Source organism: Artibeus jamaicensis, unplaced genomic scaffold (assembly GCF_021234435.1).
Source record: "Artibeus jamaicensis isolate MK-2021 breed Jamaican fruit bat unplaced genomic scaffold, CSHL_Jam_final contig_908, whole genome shotgun sequence".
Classification (NCBI taxonomy): domain Eukaryota; kingdom Metazoa; phylum Chordata; class Mammalia; order Chiroptera; family Phyllostomidae; genus Artibeus; species Artibeus jamaicensis.
In genome coordinates, this window is record NW_026522009.1 from 540,115 (window position 1) to 561,593 (window position 21,479).

The 21,479-nt window shown below is 36.1% G+C and overlaps 1 non-coding gene across 1 annotated transcript; it reads right to left on the minus strand.

Annotated features, from left to right (window-relative positions):
* Window positions 1-20,695: 20,695 nt before the first annotated feature.
* Window positions 20,696-20,800, minus strand: LOC119061667 (small nucleolar RNA U13). The gene has a single exon (XR_005084831.1). It is a non-coding gene; the product is annotated as a small nucleolar RNA U13 (small nucleolar RNA).
* Between the last annotated feature and the right edge of the window lie 679 nt (window positions 20,801-21,479).

Here is a 21,479-nt window from a genome sequence, read left to right on the forward strand (position 1 = left end):
CATACATACATATGTGTATATATACATATATATGTATATATATAATTAATATCTTTTGTTACATATTAGAAATCTCAGTGTTATAAGAGCAGATATCTATCCAAAGGAAGAGGTGTTAAAAATATGTTAAGCTAAAAGGTAAGAAAAGATCCTGTGTTTAATAATGACTTCATTTGATATTTTTTATTTTGTACTTCTTTATTTATGAAGATTTTAAATATGACCAGAGAAGTCAAGCTGATTAACCAGAAGGAAATTTCTATTTAAGTCAATTTACTTTTCATGTACCTATTATTATTCCAGGTCATTTGATTATATCTGTTTTTATAGTGAAAATTCCACAAGCACTCTAGCTATCACTGTATTTTTAAACCAAACATGCCATATACTTTGCTCTCAAACAATTCCTTTAATGCTTTATTGGGCTGTTAAATTCTTAGATGGAAGTATTTCTAAATATAAAACATTTATGATATAAACTTTCTTGAGAGATATGTATTTATAAGGTTGCTTGACTCCCACTTTGGGATCCCATTTGCATCCTAAATAGCTTTAGGTTAGCTTTTCCCCCTCTCCTTTGTTTTCAAAAGGTATTTTGGGGGGAAGGTACACACTGTTTCTTTATGGTTTTTATTATACGGAAACATTTTGTATTATTTAGGAAGCCATCTGAAAATAATATGGTTAGCCACCTTCCTCCTAGAATCAGTAGCATTTCTCTCCCTTTGCTTACATTATCCTTAGATTTCAAATGTTGAGTCAGAGTCATTGCCTGTGATAAACTGATCATTTTAGAGATAAGTGGGCTGCTCACATTTTTCTCTCTCTCAGCAAACCCTTTCATATCTATCACTCCCCTTATTATCATTATTCAAAAAAAAATGCTCAAATCACTTTCTCTGGCTCCAAGTGTTTTCCTGGTTGACAATCTGAGTTTTCAAGGGACTGATAAATAACTTTACTTGCCTGTACCTGTGTTCTTTAAACACAATACATTTGAAATAAAATGGAATTTCTCTACATACTCTCTCATTCTCATCCCTGATGAAATAATCTACTCTTTTTTTATGGTCATTATGTTTATTAGTGGTGACATCAGTCTTTTAGTTGCCTAATACAGTAATTTATTATTCTTTTCTCCTTTATCTGATTATCTGCAAATCTTAATTCTACCTGAAAAACATCTTTTGTATCTTTCCTCATCTGTTCTCAGATCACTTCTATTCCTCTTGGCCTGCAGTTGATTTTTTTGCTTTTAATTTCTTGCTACTCAATTTCACTCTCCTTTCTACCACTAGGATTTTATTCCTAAATCACAGGTTGGTTCATAATGACTTTTCCTCATCTCAGAAGTCTTCCAATTTTCTACTACCTGTAAAATAAATTCAAACTTTAAAAAAATATATTTGATTGGTTACGCCATTACAGTTGTTCTTTTCTCCCCCTTTATTCCCCTTCACCCTGCACACCCCTCCCCCACCATATCCCCCTTTAGTTTATGACCATGCGTCTCAAGTTCTTTAGATTCTATATTTCCTATACTATTCTTGCCCCCCCCCCTATCTTTTTTCTACCTACCGTCTATGCTGCTTACTTTCTGTACCTTCTCCCCACTTCTCCTTCTCCTACTCCCCTGTTGCTAACCCTCCATGTGGTCTGCATTTCTATGGTTCACTCCTGATCTAGCTGTTCTCTTAGTTTGCTTTTGTTTTAGGTGTGGTTCTTAATAACTGTGAGTTTGCTGTCCTTTCACTGTTCATCTTTTTTATCTTCTTTTTTTTAGATAAGTCCCTTTAACATTTCATATAATAAGGGCTTGGTGATGATGAACTCCTTGAATTTGACCTTATCTGAGAAGCACTTTATCTGCCCTTCCATTCTAAATAAAAGCTTTGCTGGATAGATCAATCTTGGATGTAGGTCTTTGGATTTCATGACTTGGAATACCTCTTTCCAGCTCCTTCTTGCCTGTAAGGTCCCTTTTGAGAAATCCGCTGACAGTCTGATGGGAACTCCCTTGTAGGTGACTGTCCCCTTATCTCTTGCTGCTTGTAGGATTCTCTCCTTCATTTTAATCTTGGCTAATATAATTATGATGTGCCTTGGTGTGTTCCTTCTTGGGTCCAACTTCTTTGGGATTCTCTGAGCTTCCTGGACTTTCTGGAAGTCTCTTTCCTTTGCCAGATTAGAGAAATTCTCCTTTATCATTTGTTCAAATAAGTTTTCCACTGGTGGCTGTTCCTCTTCCCCTTCTGGTATCCCTATAATTCAGATGTTGGAACGTTTAAAGATGTCCTGAAGGTTCCTAAGCCTCTCCTCATTTTTTTGAATTCTTGTTTCTTCATCCTTTTCTGTTTGGTCATTTTTTTCTTCCTTCTGGTCCACTCTTTTGATTCGAGTCCCAGTTTCCTTCCCATTACTATTGGTTTCCTGTGCATTTCCCTTCATTTCAATTAGTTTAGCCTTCATATATTCCTCTAATTTGTGACTAAAACCAACCAGTTCTGTGAGGATCCTGATCACCAGTGTTTTGAACTGTGCCTCTGATAGGTTGGAAATTTCTTGTTTGCTTAGATTTATCGGCTCTGGGGCTCTGAGTTGTTCTTGAGCCATGTTTTGATGTGTTTGTACCTGTTATATAGGAGGAGTGGAGCCTTAGTTGTTCACCAGGGTAGGGCTACCCGGGTTTGTGATGCTGTATGTGGGGGTGAGGTCAGAAAGGGACAATGGTGGTTCCCTCTGCCGCTTCCCGCCACTGGGGTCTTCAAGGTTCATCTCACTGCTCGCTCTTCCACTGGTTTAAGGTTTATCTTCAGGCATATGTATGACCATGGTCAGCCCTCAGTGGGTCTGCCCACTACTCCACACCTGGGATCTGCCCATGGGTGCTAGCACGCCCGGGTCGCGTGCCCAGGTCGGTCCGGTGGATCTTTCTTGCCCGACCCTGCTCTGCTGTTGGCTCTGCCCCTCTCACTGGTTTGGCTGAAGGGTTCATTGTTGTCAGACTTCCATATAATTCAATTTTCTGTGGTTTGGCTGCGTTTATTGTTGCTATAACTTTGTTGTTTTTAGATTTGGTTGTGTGAGAAGGCGAAGTGTTTCTACCTACACCTCCATCTTGGTGGAAGTCCCTTCAAACTTTTTATGAAATTCAAAACCTTTCAAGATATGTGGTTTAATATAAATCAAAACCTCAGTGTGGTGAGTGTATTCACTACATCCAGCACTTGTCATTCACATGTCTTTATCTTTTAGAATATCTTTCTCAGTCTTTCCCTTTACTTGTCATTGTTCTCCTAAACTTTCAAGGCTTACCTGAAATGCCTCTTTATTTCTTGTAGACAATAGTTTCAAACCTGTGAAATCCCAGCAAAATTGATTTGGATGACCACTTTGCTTTGGATTTATTGTGAATATAGTGAAATTTTATCCCAGATTGATTTAACTTACTCAACCATCTATAGGTGTGCTTTGAATTTCAATGGCACCATTGAATCTACCTCTACCAAGAGGTCATTCTTTTCAAAGAGAGAATCATAGAATTTAAGTTCCCCACATACGTCTCAATTCCCACAGGCTTTTGATAGAAGTTTTCGGCTGAGTTATGGTTAGATGTGATTCTACTTTGGGATGTTGCAGACTTTTTTTTTTGCATATTTTAGTGATGTCTTAAAATGCTAGGCTAGTGATAAAGAAGAACTTCTCAGTAGGCCATTCCTTCTCTGCTATAGTGGACTAATTATAATAATCCAATCTGAAAACTTTAAGGTTTTAAACTTTTAGTTTTAGGGTTTTGAACTTCTTAAGGAACTACATATGTCATTTGTTTCCCTTTTGGCATGTATCAAAATGTTCTATTTATAGTGTTTGATCTGTGCTCTTTAAACTCAATTTTGATTTTGTTTAAAAAGCATGGGCCTCATGGAGACAGCAAATAATCTCAAGCAGTGTCAGGATTCTTTCATTGTCTTTGTTGTAGGGTGGGAATTCTATATACCCTCTCTTCAACACTTCATGATCAATTGGACCATTTTACAGGAATCCATTACTACTGCCTGTGTAAATTACCAGAGTGCAGATGAATCTTAACTTCTTGCTATGGTCAGTAAAAGTGCTGGGCTGATCTGATCCAATTAGCTTGAAATTCAAGAAGAATTAAGTTGATCTCCGCCCTCCAAAGAATCAGAAAATAATGCCAAGTTTCTCACAGAAGTGGTGAATTCAATCTCATCAATTATAGTTATATTTTTCTGGCATACTTAGTCCTTTTAGTTTGATAGAAGAAAAGAGTAATTTAAGGTTCATATATGAAAAATATATTGCATGTGTATAGCATTATCATATCTCAGTAATAATAAACTCTTCTACGATGCTGTGACATTTTAATGCCTCCACAGAGTCATCTCCACGTTGTAACATTTCAATTTTACACTTTGGAGATTTCATCTTTTGATGGCATCCCTTTTATAACCTGACTAATATGAGGTTATGTTGTCTCTCATTACCACCTTTGAGCATCCTCTCAGCAGAACAAAGATAATGCCATCATCATCATTAAGCTCTGGAAAAATTTCCTGCTGGTTTTTTAGGTAATCACAATATTTTTCATTTTATGAAAAGCATGAAGGGAGTTTCTACTTCTCTCTTCTTATTCCTTGTATTGATTGTTTATAGTGGAGGCCAAAAAAAAAAAAAGCAGTAAAACGAGCACCTTGAACAAAGCAATCTTAACTGTTCTTCCAAATTCAATTTTCTCCCGTGGGTTGTGTTCTGGACGGGCCTCAGCCTCAAAATGAGGCTTCAAATTTAGAAACCAGGTTAGATGTTTATCTGAGTTTCATATTTCAACTCGATTTTTAAACTTTATCATGAATAGCTAGGTGTAGTCACTACTGGAAATGTTGCCTATAACTGGAAGTTTGTGGATCTTTAGCCCTTGACCTGCTGCCCTGACCAATATTTGCTACCACTGTTCACACTCCAGTTCAGCTGTTAGAACTATATTGCAGTTTTATTATATTAACTCTATCTTCAGGTTGGTTTTTCATAATTGGAATATGATAAACACTGTGGGAAATTATTTCATATGTGGAAACCATTACTGCTGCACTTGTGTCGATGTCAAAGTCATGTTATTATAGTCAAAGTACTGGGGCTGCTCTGGAGTGACGGTGGGATCTGAAGTACGAATTGGCTGCTGAAAGGTCAGCTTAACCATTTCCACAAGCATTTAGGAAGGCACATTATGTTTCAGTCATTAAGTACTTAACCATAGCTTCCAGTATTTATTTCTCACCACCGTTTCATTAGGTCATTAAGAATTATCTTTGTTACTATGATTCTATGAATATAGAAATTGGAAGCTATGGAACTAGATAGAAACTGTGGTTAGCCAGTCACCCAAAGTTACAACCAAGGTCACAGGTACAATAAAAATCTGAAATTGCATGTCTAAGCCCCTATATGTTGTTTCATTATTCACTCAAAGGAGGCAGATTATGTCTCAGATGTAGTGTATTTGCAATTTTTCAACTTCTAACAAAACAGTTTCTTATATTTATATAACACTTTTAAATTTCACCTTATCAATTCATTCAGCAAATATTTCTTTAGTTCCTATGTTGTGAACTGCCCTCTGGAGGAGTGTGCACTTGACAATGTCATTTTTTTGTCCTCAAGGAGCTTCATGTATACAATTCACTGTAATGTAAGACTCTGAGAAGGGAAAGACACATAGTAACTGTTAAAGGGAGTATGAACCACAGATCATAGACCTTAACTTTATTGCCATTTTTTGCCATCTGAAGTTCATAAGTGGGTCTGTGTTTGGCATGTGTTGCTACTTGGAGAGCCAAAAGATTTGGCAAACCTTTGCATTGATAATCTTTACATATTTCTTTAACACTTATTTGAATGAATAAGAAAATTTAATTTTATATTTACTAAGTATATACATATGCATATATAAATATATTCATATACACACACACACATATATATACATATATATATATACATACGCATACATATTTTAGTTTCAAAATAAACAGTTTATGACCTGCCAGGATGAATGAGTCTTGGCTCATAGTCTCAGGTGTGAGATTTGAGGTTTTAAATTTTTGAATCACCCATTTACTCTCTGCTGTTGAACCCTTGGTTACTACTAGACTGATGAAAACCTTTGGGTCTTCCAGGAGTTCTTGCCTTCCCAGGTTCGTGCTGCAGTGACAAGGGAGGGAGAGAGTACATGAGGTTCTCAGATACTGCTACAAACCAAGTGTGAAAACAAATGGAAAAAATGGGAACAAAGTGTGCAATATCTCAGAATATTATCTCAGCCACATTTTCTTTCAGTAAATTGTTGTATAGTCATCAAGGTCTCTGATCTTTTTTTTCCTCTCAGAGCTGTCTAAAAAGATTGGACATGACTTAATGTCCCAGACATTAACTTCCAGGCATTAGGAGTTGAATTGGGTCGAGTGGGTGCCTCATCAGGAGATGCAGACCCTTTCACCCGTGAGATCCTCTGTCCTCTTAGGACTGGGCTCCTGTTGTCATCCATCCTCCTAGAGCTCAGTCACAGGCAAGAAGAATTCCCCTGCAGAACTGGAAGACAAAGAGCTATTTGTAGTTTACAGTTAGCCATTTGGAAATTTTATGTGTTAAGGTGACAAAGGCATTATCACTGACCTAAAACCCTACACTCATCTCTTTCTTCTCAGACTTATCATTTTCTATCTAGTGTCTGGACTTCTCAGGCTGAGACATCACCCCACACCCCCGCATCTCTGTTTAAACTTGCCCACAAAGAACCTGGGAAAAGGAGAGCTGACAAGCAAATGACCCCATCCTTATACCTCCAAGTTTCCATCATGGGTGGTCATTTCTGTCTCTTTTACTTTGGGGCTCACAGTGTGAGTGGGAAAATTACAAAGGAACAACACTAGACCCTTATGGACTAGAGACTCTCCACATCTGATCCATCTCTGGATTTCTGAGATCGTGACTAAAGGCCTTAACTTCCACATCGTCACCTCGCCCCCTTGCCCCCTTGCCCCCTCCCCAACCCTTGTGTACAACCCATTAAGCACAGTTCTACTCCACAGGCAACTCAAAGATGAGTCCTTCCATTTTCCTAATTGCTACTTGCTACCCTAGAATGTTTACCTTTTAAGACCAGGCAGTCCTGTTTGAAACTTCTGTATGTGGACTTTCTTCCCTAGCGTGGCCTCCTTGCTGGCCTCCTAGACAGTTCTCTGTTATGTTATAAACTAGTTTCATTGGAACACAACAGGTGATTCTAGCACTTCCCTAGAAGTTTCCTCATCTGTATGCATAAATTTCATCCCACCAAGTCAAGTTTTCAATAAATACAACTTTTTTCTTCACTGTAACACAAGTAAACTTTTGGCTCCAGGCTGGCAGAAAACTTAATGTTATTCCTTCCCCAGAATTTAATCATACAAATTATCAGGAGTATCAGCACTTTCAAAGAATTAAGAGGGAATCATATAGGTAACAAAGAAGTGACAATGGCTGTTTAACTTACTCCTTCAGATATTCCCATGCCATTCTAGGAGTTTGGAAAATCTTTTCTAAAGCTGGGTCTTGCCACTTCCTTGAAGAAATATTTCCTGTACTTAAAATTTATAAATCCAGAATCCACAAATTTCAGTGTCATCCTCATTTCTACATTAACGCTTTTTTTAAAATTAAGAAATTCTACTTCCTAGAAGAAAAAATACAATATGAAGGAAAATACCATAAATACGATCTCAAAATATTATTCAAGAAACATGTTTACACAACTGCACATGACTTTTTTCCATTTCGATGTTTGTATTTTGTTTACTTATCAGATATTTAAGAAATGAAATGGCTATCGACCTCCCTTTTCTTTTCTTTTGTTTGTTTGTTCTTGTTTTCCTCGTAAGCAAGTTCTCCCCTCAATCCCCACTTTTCTATAGGTTTGGTTTCTCTTCCATATTCTGTGGCAATTTCCTTAAATATCACAATTTCTGTAAGATACATAACAAAGGGCTTATTTAGATAACAAAATAATCTTTCGATTTGTTCTATAAGTTTATCATTTCAACTGACTATAGTTTCTGACTTGAATTTTCAGGGTTGGAGGTTTGACCTATAGTTGCATCAAACAATTTGAACATCTGAACTAAAAAGCAAAGAAATGAAACACTGGATAGAAATAGAAATTATTGAAAATTCTTCTCTAATTCAGGAGAAGCATGATCAATGTGCATTTTGTTAATTATGTTATAAATCTTTTCTGTTTAACTTTAATCATATTTTTAATTCTGTCCAATGATTATTTTACTACTTTTTTATGTTGGTATCTCAGGCGCTTGACTGACTGGTCCACCCTGTGATCTGACAGTTTGGTCCACCCACCTTTCTAGGACCACCTATCTTGCTAGGACCACTCTAATAGCCAATTAATTAGTGTTTTGACTCTGGTTTTAGCTTATTCCAGTCCTTCAGCCAAGGGTTGCCAGAGGTATGTGTCTAAAATGCAAATCTAAACATGTTATTCACTTAATTGAAACAATTTAATAACTTCCCAGAATCAATGACATTAAACTACTTAAGTTACTTTCTTACATTCCCCTGGGATATCTTTGAAAGTGCAGAATTCTGGGCCCTACTTCAAAATTACTGATGAGAATTTCCACTTGGTCTAGGCAATCTCTGGTTGGGTTTGGAGAATTGCATTTCTATTTGAGCAAGAACCTGATGAAATTCTTATGCCTTACAAAGTTTAAAAATCACTAGTTTAAAGACAGTAAAAATAAAAGTCAATAAATATGATTGCTTTGCTTACTACCTTCTACTATTATTATGGACTCTGTTCAAGCTTTACTTGATTACTTGTGTTTTCTATTTCTTTTATGCTTTTATGCTTTTGCACAGCTATTTCTTCTTTCTTGAATGCCCATTCTTACCTTTTTAACTGGCTAATTCCTACTTGTTCTGTAAGAGGCAGTGGGGACAATTCTTCATCTAGGAAGCCTTCCTTGACCTCCTAACTCCCACAGAGATCCATTCTCACCCCGGGAAGGGCTCCTATCACCCTTGATAAGTACGACCATTACAGTGACAAAGAGTTCAGGTTAGAGTTATGGATAGCTGTGAGTATTGTGACAAAGGATCTATGACAAAGTATGAACAAATGCACCTGCCTCTGACTGTGCAGGTCGTAATTATACCTGTTTTTGATATGAGCATTCACTATACAGTGGCTCCCATATAAAAGACATTCAGAAATTTTGGGGGTAATATGTGAAAAGAATTCATATATAATAGGGCATATTATAGAAATTTTTCTGTTTCTTAGGATTTAACAAGTCAAGTCAAATCTTTGGGAGCCAGAGCTGAAGAAAATGTCACTGGACACATTCCATTCTAAAGATAGGTACCAAAACTTAGTGCCGTATTACTCCTCCTCTCAGATCTAACTATGTGCTATTGGAATCAGTCCTTTTACCACTTACCAGCTCAGCCTTACTTCCTCTTCCATATATCCAAGAAGTGCAGGGAGATGAGGTAATGGGAGTGTTAGTAGCAGTATTGTCCTCACAGGGAATGAACTGTGGATAGTGAAAAGCTTTCCACTATGAAGATAAAAGCTTGGCACTCTGCACTCTGACACCAGTTCAAATAATGGAGACGCATACCTGAACTACAATAATAGAGGCAGGTGTTCCTTCCCTCATTCGAATATACACTTAGGCAGTGGATTTCAAACTGTCAGTTTTTCTGAGCAGAGGAAAAAAATGGAGAGAGGGGCAGCACAGGATGGGGTGAGTGTGAAGCGGTGTGAATACTGACTGGCATAGAAAATATGTGTGAATTTTCTCACTTTCAAGTGCACAGTGGGGAAGGTAACTGGTTTTTAGTTATTTTTTTGGGGGGGAACTAACTCAGGAAAACTCATGGCCAAGAAAGAGACATTTCTATGAGGTGAACAACTGGGGGTTGAAGCTGGGTACATCATGGTAGAAGAGGGTGAACTTGAACACCAGTATGTAGGAAATATTGAGTGGGGGATGCTATGAGACAAAAGCGCCTCCTGAGAGAGGCACCTCTGGCAGGCAGAAGCCATCAGTCAACACTGGCCAGAGAAGCAGCAGCAGCCACTATAAATTTCACCTAATACAGTTAAGTACACTGACATTCACTGTTTTTCTTTACTTTCTGCTCATCCTTATTATTAGAGTATCTGAATCCAAAAAGAGGGAAGAAAGGGAAGGACTGAAAAAGAAGACATGTCTTCTTTTTAATTAATGTTCCTAAAGCCACAATTATAGCCAACAATGGATAAGATAAAAAGTTTATCATCAGGAATTTTGAACTGATATGGACTCACTATATTGTCAACAATGTCCAGAAAGCATTGTTGCTTTAGAAAGCATTTAGAAGCTTTCTAAAATTACTATTAATAAAGTCTGCTTCCAGGTTAGAAACAGGAACTCAACAGAACATTTTGGAAGGCAATGATTAAAGGAAAATCAACCATTTTATATTTTTATACCATCAAATTGAACTTCTTTTAGAACATCTCATTTACTTGAATGAAAATAATGATCACGAGAAGGCAACAGGAGTATACCAAGGGCTAGTTATATCCCAATAATATCTTTTCACTTTTGTTTTTAGAGGTTTGGCATTAGCTGAGTCCAATCAAGAAGAACAAGGAAGCCTCAGGATAAGAAGGAAGATAAAGAAATGTGTAGTTTGTACAAGTGTCTAAGAGAATAAAAGGTCAACTAGAATGGAGTGAAGTTTATGTTGAGTTTAGAAAGTGAAAAATAAAAACAAATTTTTTGTCATTGTTACTTGTCCTTCTGCATTCAGAAGAGGCATTGCCTTAAAGTGAAGAGGTTAAAAGATTCACATGGAATAAGAATCTCAAGCAATAGGAGATTTAATGTCAAACAATATACATACACATATATTGTATGTATATTCAATAGGCTTGAATATACATACAACTCTATACCCTAAAGCAATAAGACTTTCTCTTGCCTTCAAATTTATTTTTAGTAACTGAAAATAATACCATCACTCACTTTGGATTGTTGTGCAAATAAGGGGAATTATTTACCTGTATGATATAATAACAGGCACAGAGTAAACTCTAATAAGTGCAAATTTCTTTTCTTCTAAAATAAGTCTATTTCACTGATGGAGATGGTATTAGTTTCTGACATTTTTCTAATAGATGAAGCCTCTTTTCAAAATGTCCAACTTTGTCTCATCGGTTCAACCCCCATGAAGCCACTTTTTGTATGATAAATTCTGTCTTCCAGGTGCTTTGATTCTGACAATGGGTGATTTGAATGGAAACGCCAGAATAGCTAGGTTTATGATATCCAGAGCTCCATTATTCTCTTGTGTGTTTTGTTACTCAGGCCCGGATTTGATTCCCCAAAGCTAGATCAGTTTTTGGTGGCATTATAAAATTAGATTTTTGGATTCACAAACCTAAGGGTTAGCTCTTGGAAAGGGCTACCACATGAAAGTGTGACTTCCTGCTCTCTAAAGCTAATCTTTATGCACCACGTTGTTGCTATCTCTCTTTTGAATTGCTCTGTGGACCTGCACAATGACCTTAAGAGTAGACAGTTTTGACTCATATGTTGTATATAAAACTGAAACTCATAGACAACATTATGGTGGGCACTACAGGGAAGGGGTGGAGGGTAGTAAAGGGTAAAGGGAACCAAATATATGGTGATGAATGATTTGACTTTGGTGGGTACACAATGCAATATTCAGATCATGTGTCATAGAAATTTACACTTGGCAACTATATAATCCTATTAACCAATGTCATCCCAATAAATTCAATTAAAATTAAATTAAAAATAATAATAGGCAGTTTGGAACGAGGCAACTCCAGCATGTGCCATGAAACTGCAGCTATGGCACTGTATGTGTGCACAAAGTGGCGAGCTCATCAGGCAGGATAGTTAGGCAGATTAAACAGCAGGTACACTCATCTCCTCGGGGCAGAAAATGACATAAATCTGCAAGCAGGCATTAAGGAAAAAAGTTCTCAGTGGTAAAAAATTGTTAGCCACCTGCTAGTTCAGCATGATAGCAGGTACACATGTCAAATGTCCACAAAGCCAAAATGACTTTTTAAAGCTTTCTCATGGTTATAACGTCACTTTTCACCCTTTAAAACAAGAGAATGCTGGGGTGCATTATGTGTTTTAAGTCTTTGTCTTAAGAGGAAATGGTAACTTTCTTACTTAAGTTAAAGGAAAAATTATTAATAAATCCATGGACATGCAGTATTATATCACTCACTTTGGATTGTAGTGCAAATAAAGGAAATTATTTATCTGCATAATATGACAACAGACACAGAGTAAACCCTAATAAATGTAATTTTTTTCTTTTAAGAGAATTCTATTCCACTGCTGAAAATGGTACTAGTTTCTGTTGTTTTTCTAAAATTTCAAGAGTTCCAAGAATATTAAGTATTATTTGAGTAACTCTGCCACTAATTTTGGCTTTTTAGAAAAAGTAACTGCTTTTACCCTAATCGATGCTTAATAGTACTCCTTGTCATATGCTGATTGCAAGAAATATTATGTTATTTGCAAAACTAAGCTTTCTGCAAGACTCCCTGAAATTATGTTTCAGCCTCTGTCTGAGTGGACTTTGCATCCATGTCAGAAATTATCATGGTATCTGATACATAGACAGTTAATAAATATTTTTCAATTAATGCATTATTATATCATTCAGTAGATCTTAGAGTACACATTTAAGAGGATAAAACAATTTGAATTGAAAAATGTTTATAAATCATGGATGTTTAGGTTTGAAAAGGATGCCAAAGGCCATCTATTGTATCTCCTTCATTAAACAAACCCCTGAAACTAACGAACAAGTGAAATGACATATAACATTATTTATCATTTAAATAATCTAATATAAAACAATTTGTACTTAAATGTATAATTCTTTAGGCATACATTTATCATCATATTAATTCAACTCTTACGGAACTTAATAAAAATGTTTTATATCCTTAATTAATCTCTGGGTGATGGAGTTTTTCTCCGATTCCATTGGCAACTTATAATATCAAGCACAGTGACCATTTCACCATTTAAGAAACACTTTTCTTTAGTAGAATCACTAAAATAATGTTTTCTAATAAGTACACCTCTATGTTCATGGCTAATATAAGTAAGATATATGCTTAATATTAAAAAAATAGAACCTTAAAACTTACAAAAATATTTACAATTTAGCCCTCTGTAGAAAAATCTTTGTTGATCTTGCTCTAAACTTTGAGGATGTACACCTGTGAGATACTGTGATTTCTTTCTTAGTTTCCAAATAAAGTTTATTTAAATTAGTTCTATTTCATGACTCTAAGATAGTCTTGGTTCTTTTAAACCAGGTCAGAACTTGAGAAAGGATGTTAATAATCAAATGACAAGTATTTGAATAATTCATTAATAATCTATCAGATGTGACCTAATTTTGTAACATCAGGGAAATAAATGTACTAATTGTTTCATAATCCTGTCAGCAATTATTTCTTTTGAGCACCTAATTGATGCCAAAAACTGCTCTAGGGTCTGGCTATACAGTGGTATCTTTTATACGGCTTACACTCCTTTCAGGTGGTTAGTCAGCAGGTAGTGACATACAAGCTTTGACAATAATCTGTTTTGAAGAAAATGAAGCAAATTTAAAACATAGGCAGTAGCTTTTGAAGGGTAGGAAGTACTTAAAAATTTTTTTGTCCACACTTATCAGTTACTACAATGGTCCAGACCATGTTGATACGCAATTCACAAGTATGAATTCACTGAATGCTGTCAACCACTCTGTGGAGTAGATGCAATTAAATCTGCTTTACATATGAGAGAACTGAGATGAAGAAGTCAGTAAGTGCCTAAAGTCACCCAATTAACTTCTGTTTGAATCTAGGAAGTATAAACTCAGAATTCAGCACTCTACTGAGTGATCAGTGAAGACTTCTCTGTGCCTCTTTGTTGAATGATAACATGGACGAAGCTGTAAAAACTTGTGGAAGAGCATTCTAGGCAGAGGGAATAGCGAATACACAAAATTAGGGTCTGAAATGAATTGGGGGTGTCGAAAGACCAAAAGATAGTATGGCTATAGCAGGAAATAAGGAGAAAAATAACAGGAAACAATGTCAAACTATAGATTGCCGTATAGGCCATGGAAACTAATTTTATGGATTTTATGCTATATGTGATGGCTTCAAACCAAAAAGCAACTTGATAAGATTTAGGTTGTAAAAAGATTATAGCAGCACAAGAGTAGAAACAGAATATAGAAGAGACTTCCAAATGCCTACATGATATGTCTCTTCTTCCTCTTCCTCCTCCTCCTCCTCTTCTTCTTCTTCCTTACCCTCCTCATCCTTCTTTCCTACTAACATAATACCAGTGAATTTACTGGTTACAGTGCATTCTGATAGAGGTTCTCTTTCTTAGCCTCCCTTGAAGCTTGGAATGGTCATATAACTGCTGTGGCTAATAAGAGAGATAAGTTTAAGTCTCTGGGTGGGACTTTATACGGAGCTGACTCAGTTGGTAGCAGTTTTCCCTTCTTCCACTGCTTCTCCCCAAACATGGAAGTAAAAGGAGATGCAAGGACCAAATTGCAATTGTAGGGAGATTTGGAGGGTGGAAACTATGATTTCATGATGTATGAGAGTCAGCTGGGTCAAGCACTGTGGACTATTGTACAAGACTTGGGCTACTACATTCCCATCTAACTAGTCTCGGGAGAGAAAAATCAGACTTCGATTTTTATCTAAGCCAATCTTATTTGAATTACTTTCCAATATGCCACCAAATGCATTCCCAAAATTGGAATAGAGGTAAGTCAGAAGGTCATCAAAGTAGTCCGAGCAAGAGAAGATAGGGGTTTGGATACAATGGTATCTACAGAGATGGCAATTTAAGGTATTGCTAGTTTGCAAAATGCACCTCATAAATATTTACTTGAAAGAAACAATGGATGAAAAAATAGATGAATGAATTGAATATATCAATTTACTAAAATTATAATTAAATTATTTAATTATATGAATGAAAAATAGATGAATGAATTGAATATATCAATTTACTAAAATTATAATTAAATTATTTAAAAGATAATAAAACTAAAATTCACCATGATTGCAATTGTCAGATTACATAGACTACATTAATTAATGTACAAAAGGAAAAATAATTATGTCAGTTTTGTATTAGTGTTGTTAAAGTTAAAACTAAAAGCTACTAAATATTAAATTTAGCTTCTTAAAGTGTCATTTAGTCATAGGTTTATTTGGAAAGGAAAGCAAACTTACTTCATCTAGGCTACTCCATATAGGCAGTTTCCCAGGAACAGGTTGACATGGAAATCCTAACAGACCCTATGCCTTTTACTGAACTCAAAGGAGACAAAGTTCTTAGTTTTTGCCCTCTTGGTTCTTACTGTCCTACATACTACATTTTCTAGTTTGAAACTTTTTGTGGGTACATTAAGGACTTTTCAAAACTCCTTTTTGTGAGATCAACATAACCTCCACCCACTGCCTGCTTTTTATACATCAGGGGATCCTATAAACCAAGCAAAGGATTCAGCCACCATGGTGGCTGATGCACTGGATAGTTTAGAGATACATCCACCACACAGCTTATTCCTCAGTGACTACTTCTGACAGATGTGAAAGAAAATGCTAATGTTGTCAGTCCACTTCTATTTTTTATGAGCAAATTTTGCACTTTTTGGAGCTATGGGATGGAGGTGCATTGCAGGAATGACTTCATGTGCCAATCTGCAAAGCAGTCATTGCTCTCTCTTGTGATGGGAATAACACTTGTGGAGTGTTTTTTCACCCAAGGATAGTAAAGCACCTCATTAAAATGGATTCACTAAACCTCCAGGGCACTCTGAGGAAGAGGAATGGTCAGCTGCTATTTTATCAAGACAGGAAATCTGGGCATAAAAGAGTCCAAGTAACTGGATTATAGTATCAAAATTTGGTAAACTTTATATGCTTTCTGCCCTGGTTTGAGAACTGAGGTCAGCACAGTCATGAGACATATTAATACTTTAAGCACCAGTAGGAAGGAGAAAATATGAAATGCAGGATTTTTCAGCATCAATGTTACTGACATTGTGGCCCAGATAATTCTGGGTGTAGGGTGGAGCTGGGGTCTGTCCTGTGCATTGCAGGATGTTTAACAGCATCTCTGTTCCCACTAGATGCCAGTAACACTTCCCCTAGTGAGCACCAAAAAATTTGTCGGTATATTCTCAAATGCCCCACTGGGGATGATATGCCCACCCTCTCTTCATTGAGAACCCATATAAACTCAATGTAAATTGAAAGGGGGCCTAAAGACACATCCAGATTCTAGAACTGGTGCTTTAGAGGGGTATTCAGCTTCACAAATACAGTGTCCAAAAAGGTAAGACACAAACACAAAGTTTATTTAAGCAAACATTATGCTAAAACAGTGAGATGATACAGAGCCAAAGAAGGCTTCAGGTGGCAACTACTAGTAAAACTATTGGAGTAGGAAAGAGTGATTTAATTTGAATATTCATGCATTCAGCCAAAATTAAAGAAAGCTGGTAAAAGTTTGGTGGGGCCTCAGGGCCTCGCCAGCCAGACTGGGATACAGTGTGGGTGAGTACCAGCCAAGAACTGGTATCTGAGCATAGGATGAACCAACAAAGTAAAATGAGAGTTTCCCTTGTCATTTCTAGATTGTGCCAGATGATAATTTCTAATACTCAACACACCCCACATACACTGCCTTGGGATGAGGAGATTTCTGAAACTTCTATACTAATAGTTATAGAAAGGGGCCAGGGACAGCTGGGTGATTATTTGTTTCAGTATGTTCAAAATGACGAATTAATTGCTGGATATTAATTTATACCATGAGTCTGCATTAATGCATTTGTTAAACTATAAAGTTATACTTTTTCATATTTAAATAGTATTTCAATTTTGAAATAATAGTTGGAAGAAGCATCACTATCACCGATCTTGTCATCCAGTGTCTGAAAGTAAAGCTCCTTCTTTGGAGCTGGCAATCCTTTTCACTCTCTGTGCTTTCTTGTGAGACTTCTTTTGAAAGTATTGAGTATATTTTTATAGTAAAGTATACTCAAACAGGCTTAGAATTTATATAAGATATGGTAATTTTTGTAATAACTTGTTACTCATTAATTCAGCCAGTCAGCCAGCCAAACACCTAGAAAAACTACAAATATTTTTCAGCATCTATTGGGGTTAATATTGCTGTTAAGCACACATCTAAATATGGGATGGACAAGTGCAAACAAATGTTGTCCCTAACCTCAAGTAGATCACAGACTGTTAGGGATATTATACTTAATTATGACAGTATTAACTCATGGTACTTGTGACATAATACAAGTACCCATGTCAAAGATACTATTCTAGTTTAAAAAAAACAACTAAAGAATCACTGCTATTTCACTGTATAAAAACATGGATTTTCAGACAAAGCAGTCAGAACCAGTAGGGATTACAGGGATGTGAAAGAATGTCCTGACCAGAGAACAGGAACGCAGTTAACAAGAGAAGCTGAAACCAAGCCTAGAAATGTGGTCAGGCATGAGTTTATTATTATTCTTATTTGACATGCTAAAGGATATAAGCTTTGACATTTCAGCAGAAGAATTTTACAGCAATGAATTGACTTGACCGGGTTTGTGTTGTAGAAAAATTCCTCTGAAGGCAGTGTGGAAAATTTATTAGACTTGAGACAGGTTAGTAGCAGAAAGACCAAGAGAGATGGATTAGCTGGCTACTTGCAATAGTAGATGTGACAAATGATGATGACCTGAACTGAAGCAGTGACAATGGGATGGAAAGAGGAGAATTGGTCTAAGATATATTTAGGTGGTAGGACTAAATGGATTTGGTAGTTGGGTTTATTTTATATAAAAGTATTAGAAACTGAGAGACCAAGGACCAGTGCTCACTGAGTCTGTTTTTAGGTAAATAAGGTCTACCCATGAACAATTTGACCACTGGTACCAACCACAAACCATGCATATTCCTGTATCATTATAAACAACTACCCAAGAATTTTCTGGGTAGTTTTGCCACATGCATGACTTTTTTTTGTTAGTTTTGATTTAGGATATGCCTTTTGGCTTTGACCCAGTCTCACCACTTTTTTCTTCTTGACTATCTGGACACAGGACCACTGATCTCTCCCTAGCTTCTTGGATTCAGACTCTAACATGGATATTCCTTATGTACTCAAAGAGTGTTATGGTTAGTTTTTATATTGGACTGACTTAATTAATAGAGATCCCTTAATTAATTAGGGAAAATCCAGTTGCACATGTCTAATACTAGTAACACATTTACCTATATTACCAATAAGGATAAACTACAAATATGCATATTCTCAACTTTTATATTTGGCTATTGAAGTGATAAGCATGAATATCATCTTGAGAAATAAATACATTTAATGTGAGAAGATTAATAATGGAATTAGGAAACAAAATATTTTCAGGTTGAGTAAAGAGGTAGGGTATAATGAAGGAAGAAGAAGAGATAACCAAAGACTTAAGAAGAGATCTATATCTTGAGGTCAAGGGGGGAAACATTCTTAACAGGAGTGGCAAATACCTCTGAGAGATCAAACAAAATAATAAATTAAGAATAGCTAGAGGATTATGAAATTAAGAAGTGCTTAACTAAAATAAAAATCATTTTACTAATGAGGGCAGAGGTCATCTCTTCCAATTAGAAAAGAAATAATAAGTAATAAAGAAAGTTCTTTCAAAGACTTGGGCAATAAAGTGAGTTATGAAGCAAGGACTATGATATGGGAGGAATACATGACCAAGAAAATATCTTTAAATAGAAAAAAATGAATATGTTTAGTATCCTTAGAATAAAAGTACAAAGTTCAAGAAAAGGGGTCATCATTAATCATCAAACAGGGTTCCAGATGGAGCAGGAGGTGAATTAAATCATTAATTTGGATAGGGCTGTCTGTAGGGCATCTTCTTTTGAGACATACAAAAGAGAGAAGAAAGAATTAGGTGTGAAGAAAAATAGGTTGGTAGACAGGTAGATAGAGAGATGAGTTGTATGTGGGAGGAGGGAAGTTGATAGGGTTTGTGTTTCTTGGTCTTTTGATTCTGAGGGGATGAAGCAAGATAATTTGCTAGGATTGACAGAAACAGAGATGGGGTTGTAAAGATGTAGTAAGGACTTATATATAATACAGGAAGGGATGCTAAAAAGAACAGCCTAGAAGGCAGTGAAAGAAATTTCAAGCTTTATTGGAATTGTTCAGTTGAAGCCAGATAGCACAGTTGCAGACACTAACATGTTAGTTAGAATTAGCAATGTGAATTCTTCAGGAGGACAAAGAGAAGGAAAAAAAGGGGAGATTAGCCTTTATTTAACCTCTATATCTACTGATCAACTTTACCCATATTACCTCATTTAATCATCACAAAATGTTCAGAGGTAGGCATCATTTGCATTTTACCAAAGAATAATCTAAAGTTGAGAAATCGTGGTGCCTTAGAGAAAGTCACAGTTTCTAAAGGGCAGAAATAGGGATTTAACCTGTACATGTCATATTTTAAGGTCAGTGCACCTTCAAACAAATTATGGTAGGTAAGAATTAGGAATTATCTGAAATCATTAACCAGTGAGTCTAGACAGAGTGAAGAAAGCAGATTAAACACAGACAAGGCTTTTGAAGAGATGGACTTGAGAAGGGTCAAGAGAAAGGGTAATTAAACATCATTGACTCATTGTTCTATTTGGAGCATAGCTATAGGGGATTTAAAAGAAGAAAAGGAGATCAAACCCTTGTCTGAGGTATCATTGGCAAATATGTTTTCCCATATAGTTGGTTCTATTTTCATTTTAATGCTGTTTTCCTTAGCCGTGCAGAAGCTTTTTAATTTAATGAGGTCCCATTTGTTTATTCTTTTCTTTATGTCCCTTGCTTTAGGGGACATACCAGTAAAGATGTGGCTGTGTAGAATGTTTGAGATTTTTCTGCTGATGTTTTCCTTTAGGACTTCTATGGTGCCATGACTTATATTTAAATCTTTCATCCACCTTGATGTAATCAACAAAAGAAAAAAGCAAGCAGAATATAACCAGAGACATTGAAATTAAGGGCAATCTGACAGTAACCAGAGGGGAGAGGGGAGGGAATAACAGAGGAAAGGGTTTTCAGGAACTACTATAAGGACACATGGACAAAACCAAGGGGAAGGGTGGAAGCAAGGGAGGGAGGTGGGTTTGGCTGGGGTGGGGAGGATTAGTGGGAGGAAATGCATACAACTGCAATTGAACAACAATAAAATAAATTTTTTTAAAAAAAAGAAGAAAAGGAAACAGCAATGGAATTGGAAGGTTGAGATTTGAAGGCTGAAGACCATGCAAATGATAGAATATCCTGATGTGAAATCTAAAGATTTCACATCCATCTTCCTTAATGTAAAGGTGGATTTATGATGGATTCCATATGTCAAGGAACAATGATACTTGGATGCAGATTAAGTTAACCAGTTAACCATATGCAAGCTGAAATTGTCCTAATGATGGACGGCTTTGTTTGGCAAAGAAGAGATAAACATTTAAATTTTTTTTTTACATCAGCAGGGTAATGTGCTGATGTCGTAACAGGATGGTGAGGGATACACATGTCACAGAAGAGTGTGAGCACCCAATCATCACGTTTCTAAACTACAAAAATATCTGAACCTCATGATTAAGGTATCAGAGAGATAAGGGTAAAATTCTTACTCTGCCACACTTAGATACTAGTTTTGGAAATAATCTTTTTTAGTATTATGAGACAAGAGCCTTAAGAATAGATGGAGATGAAAGATTTTATTTTATGGTTTGTTTTTAACCAGACTTTACTTTCAATCAAAGTTCTACTCCCAGTTAATCTTTCATTAAATCCACAAAGTTACACTTTTTTTGTAATCTCTTCATAAGTCTTGCCTGAACCTGGAAACATTTTTTTAGCATTAATAAGTGATTTATAAATCTCTTTAGTTCACTTGGGTAGTAATCATTAAAGCAGGGTGGCTTATTTCAGTGGAAAATTGGGAAATCTCCTTGCTCTGTTGTTTTACTTCTTCCCATTTCTTTTAAAGTAGAGAATAATGGAGTAGATTAATCCTGCTCAATTTATAGTACTACATTATTAACCAAAACTGCTTTTTTAAGTCTCTTATAATTATGTCTCAACAAACCATAGATAAATGGTTTTACTATAGCAGACTTATGTTAAGTCAAATTACTGGGAAGGAAAAAAATCTCTGTGTTTTTAATTACAGCACTTCTCATTATTATTAGAAAAGGATACGATTTCTCTAGTGGGTGCCAAGGATATGCAAAGCATTTTCATTCTTACATTAACAGTAGC